We start from the raw sequence: 5,203 nt of genomic DNA, 5'->3' as shown, positions 1-5,203 counted from the left end.
TGGTGTTAGTATATGGTCTCTAACAACCATGCTAAAATTGGTCCACATCGGTCCATAATTATATATAGCCCCCATATAAACCGATCCCCCGATTTGGCTTGCGGAGCCTCTAAGAGAACCAAATTTCATCCGATCCGGCTAAAATTTGATTCATGGTGTTGGTATATGTTCTCTAATGACCATGCACAAATTGGTCCACATCGGCCCATAATTATATATAGCCCCCATATAAACCGATCCCCTTATTTGACCTCCGGAGCCTCTTGGAGGAGCAAAAGTCATCCGATCCGATTGAAATTTGGTACGTGGTGTTGGTATATTGTCTCTAACAACCATGCCAAAATTGGTCCATATCGGTACATAATTATAAATAGCCCCCATATAAATCGCCAGATTTGACCTCCGGAGCCTCTTAGAGGAGCAAAATTCATCCGATCCGGTTGAAATTTTGTACGTGGTGATAGTATATGGTATCTAACAACCATGCAAGAATTGGCCATAAGTATATATAGCCGCCATATAAATCGATCCCCAGATTTGTCCTATATATATATATATATATATATATATATATATATATATATATATATATATATATATATATATATATATATATATATATATATATATATATATATATATATATATATATATATATATATATATATATATATATATATATATATATATATATATATATATATATATATATATATATATATATATATATATATATACGTACCATATATTTTGGGGACGGTCCTAAAAAAAATGTTATATATACCGCATACTTTGGGGACTTCAGTCTATCGTATAGTTCAGGGACTGTTTTTGAAAAATTTGAGATTGCATTTTTGATTTATTGCTATGTTATCTTTATATATATTTACTTACTGTTTAACAATTTATAACCCTGTTTTCTAATATTTATAACAACTTTCATATTTCAATTTTTTTGGCACTGTTGCCACCTTACCTGTATTAAAAACAAACGTGCAAGACATGTGGCGACATCTTTGAGTACGCATAAAACATTACTATTGGTTCGAAGCTTTACTAAGTTAAACAAGCCATCTAGATTCTGATTCATACAATGATCATTTCTATTTCTAGAGTGCTACTTAAAAAGATTGGACTTATGCAAAACACTATTATTACAATTCATTCAAAAGGATATTTTATTTGTCTAATTAAGTTTCGAACATTTATGCTTTTTAAACTGAGTTAATAAAATTTGTTTGGGACAATTAAATAAAAACTATGAATATGTGGTCTCAGGGTGCAATAGGATTCGAACCCGGACTTCAGGGCTTTCACTCTAATGCGCTACATACTGAGCTATACACGCTCTTTTTGCTGGATGATATTAACACGTATTGCACATGTGCTATATTTGAACCAGTAAACGTAAGCAACAGAACAAAAAAAATTAAAAATGACATAATTAAATCGCAAACATTGAATCACCTTCCAGTGTTACCAAGTGAAAATACATATGAAACTAACCAAATAAACACAGGATGAGCGTTTTTCAAATGCAACAACTTTTCAGTTTGAGGGTAAATATAATTTTCAACATAAATTCAACCTGACTTGAAATAGCTCATCTTCAATACATCTTCAAATTGTTTGCGAATTACTTCCAATTTGCCAAAATGTTGACGAAATCTTTAAAAAGGTGTTGAAGATAATATGAGAAAACTTTGACAAAACACTACCCTAAAATGCAACGAAAAAACCATGTGGTTTTCAATACTTATTTGTGCAACGAAGTTCGTGGTCAATTGCAAGAAATAAAAAAAAAAATGGAAAATTTTAGACAAATAACCAAATAGTTTATAAAAATAGGTAAGTGAAAATAAAAAATAAAATAAAACTTTAAGGAAGTCACTAAATGTATATATATTTGCAGAAAACTAAAATTATGGATTCTACGTTCTTGAAAACATTAAAAAGCTGACCAATGAAAAAATGGTGGACAATTAACTGGAACTGCTTCAAATAGTTTATAATAATTGGTACGTCAATATGAAAAATTAAATCAACACTGTAAAGAAGTCACTAAATTTAAATCTCTTTGCAGAAAACTAAAATCTTTGGATGCTACATTCTTGCAAACAATAAGAAGCACAGAAATTGGTCCATATCGGTCCACTTTTACGTATAGCCCCCATATAAACCGATCCCCCGATTTGGCTTGCGGAGCCTCTAAGAGAACCAAATTTCATCCGATCCGGCTGAAATTTGGTACATGGTGTTAGTATATGGTCTCTAACAACCATGCTAAAATTGGTCCACATCGGTCCATAATTATATATAGCCCCCATATAAACCGATCCCCCGATTTGGCTTGCGGAGCCTCTAAGAGAACCAAATTTCATCCGATCCGGCTGAAATTTGATTCATGGTGTTGGTATATGTTCTCTAATGACCATGCACAAATTGGTCCACATCGGCCCATAATTATATATAGCCCCCATATAAACCGATCCCCTTATTTGACCTCCGGAGCCTCTTGGAGGAGCAAAAGTCATCCGATCCGATTGAAATTTGGTACGTGGTGTTGGTATATTGTCTCTAACAACCATGCCAAAATTGGTCCATATCGGTACATAATTATAAATAGCCCCCATATAAATCGCCAGATTTGACCTCCGGAGCCTCTTAGAGGAGCAAAATTCATCCGATCCGGTTGAAATTTTGTACGTGGTGATAGTATATGGTATCTAACAACCATGCAAGAAGTGGCCATAAGTATATATAGCCGCCATATAAATCGATCCCCAGATTTGTCCTATATATATATATATATATATATATATATATATATATATATATATATATATATATATATATATATATATATATATATATATATATATATATATACGTACCATATATTTTGGGGACGGTCCTAAAAAAAATGTTATATATACCGCATACTTTGGGGACTTCAGTCTATCGTATAGTTCAGGGACTGTTTTTGAAAAATTTGAGATTGCATTTTTGATTTATTGCTATGTTATCTTTATATATATTTACTTACTGTTTAACAATTTATAACCCTGTTTTCTAATATTTATAACAACTTTCATATTTCAATTTTTTTGGCACTGTTGCCACCTTACCTGTATTAAAAACAAACGTGCAAGACATGTGGCGACATCTTTGAGTACGCATAAAACATTACTATTGGTTCGAAGCTTTACTAAGTTAAACAAGCCATCTAGATTCTGATTCATACAATGATCATTTCTATTTCTAGAGTGCTACTTAAAAAGATTGGACTTATGCAAAACACTATTATTACAATTCATTCAAAAGGATATTTTATTTGTCTAATTAAGTTTCGAACATTTATGCTTTTTAAACTGAGTTAATAAAATTTGTTTGGGACAATTAAATAAAAACTATGAATATGTGGTCTCAGGGTGCAATAGGATTCGAACCCGGACTTCAGGGCTTTCACTCTAATGCGCTACATACTGAGCTATACACGCTCTTTTTGCTGGATGATATTAACACGTATTGCACATGTGCTATATTTGAACCAGTAAACGTAAGCAACAGAACAAAAAAAATTAAAAATGACATAATTAAATCGCAAACATTGAATCACCTTCCAGTGTTACCAAGTGAAAATACATATGAAACTAACCAAATAAACACAGGATGAGCGTTTTTCAAATGCAACAACTTTTCAGTTTGAGGGTAAATATAATTTTCAACATAAATTCAACCTGACTTGAAATAGCTCATCTTCAATACATCTTCAAATTGTTTGCGAATTACTTCCAATTTGCCAAAATGTTGACGAAATCTTTAAAAAGGTGTTGAAGATAATATGAGAAAACTTTGACAAAACACTACCCTAAAATGCAACGAAAAAACCATGTGGTTTTCAATACTTATTTGTGCAACGAAGTTCGTGGTCAATTGCAAGAAATAAAAAAAAAAATGGAAAATTTTAGACAAATAACCAAATAGTTTATAAAAATAGGTAAGTGAAAATAAAAAATAAAATAAAACTTTAAGGAAGTCACTAAATGTATATATATTTGCAGAAAACTAAAATTATGGATTCTACGTTCTTGAAAACATTAAAAAGCTGACCAATGAAAAAATGGTGGACAATTAACTGGAACTGCTTCAAATAGTTTATAATAATTGGTACGTCAATATGAAAAATTAAATCAACACTGTAAAGAAGTCACTAAATTTAAATCTCTTTGCAGAAAACTAAAATCTTTGGATGCTACATTCTTGCAAACAATAAGAAGCTGACCAATGAAAAATTAGTGGCTTATCGACAAGAAAAAAAGTTTCCAGAAACATTACAAGTGGAACCAATTAAAAACAACAAATTGTTGAAATCAACAACAATCAACAACTTCTGGATGAAAATGTGCATCACATCGTCAGTTTAATGCATATGCTATTATCAGTTTAAAATTGATATTTTGTGAATTCCTTCTGCTGGAAATCAATTCAAACACGCGGTCCAGTACGTTCCTAATTTCAAATTGCCCGCATGTTAATAAATTTTAATGCTGTTTTATGACACCAAAAGGAAGGAAATCGAATTATCAATGCAAAAGTGTTTACTAATAATGTTTAAGATATTTAAAGTTTTGTTGTTTGTTTGTTTGTTTTTTTTTTGTTCTTATTTGTTGATATGTTTAATAAGATTATTATTTATCAATTGGTATTGTAGTGTATTATGTAGTGTAGTGTAATATTATATATTTTATTTTGATAAAAATGAATAAATTATACAAAATTCATAGAATTTTGGCTTTGACTTTCAATTTGAAGTGGGGATATCATTCATACAAATTTAGGTTGAAAAGTATTTCCAACGATGTTAATTTTGAATTTGACTCGCATCGAAAATTGTTTGACAAATTTTTGAGTAGCGATGCATTTCAATTTGAGGATAACACTTGAGATATTATTGCTAATGTGTTGAATTTCACTGTTGAGGGTAATGTCTGTTTTTTGTTGAGAACGCGATTTTCTCAACAATTTCTCAACTTGAATATTACCCTAATCCTTTGAAAAAATGTTTGAAAAATTGTTGAAATTTAGCATTTTTCAAACGTTTGTGTTTATTGGGAAGTTACCTTTTCGCTGTAGACAAAATAAAGGTTTTTTTGAGGACGTTTCTCAAAATATGATGTAATATGTTAACATACTGTATTAT

At 30.7% G+C, this 5,203-nt stretch overlaps 2 long non-coding RNA genes across 2 annotated transcripts; both read left to right on the top strand.

Annotated features, from left to right (window-relative positions):
- The first annotated feature begins 1,505 nt into the window (after positions 1-1,505).
- LOC142223633 (uncharacterized) lies at positions 1,506-2,018 on the top strand. The gene is made up of 3 exons (XR_012718838.1): positions 1,506-1,559; positions 1,679-1,848; positions 1,913-2,018. It is a non-coding gene; the product is annotated as an uncharacterized LOC142223633 (long non-coding RNA).
- A 1,639-nt stretch (positions 2,019-3,657) lies between these two features.
- On the top strand, positions 3,658-4,170 carry LOC142223632 (uncharacterized). The gene is made up of 3 exons (XR_012718837.1): positions 3,658-3,711; positions 3,831-4,000; positions 4,065-4,170. It is a non-coding gene; the product is annotated as an uncharacterized LOC142223632 (long non-coding RNA).
- The last annotated feature ends 1,033 nt before the right edge of the window (positions 4,171-5,203 follow it).

This window comes from Haematobia irritans, chromosome 2, assembly GCF_050003625.1.
Source record: "Haematobia irritans isolate KBUSLIRL chromosome 2, ASM5000362v1, whole genome shotgun sequence".
Classification (NCBI taxonomy): domain Eukaryota; kingdom Metazoa; phylum Arthropoda; class Insecta; order Diptera; family Muscidae; genus Haematobia; species Haematobia irritans.
Note: the sequence above shows the minus strand (reverse complement) of the source record. Positions and strands in the feature narration are given on the sequence as shown.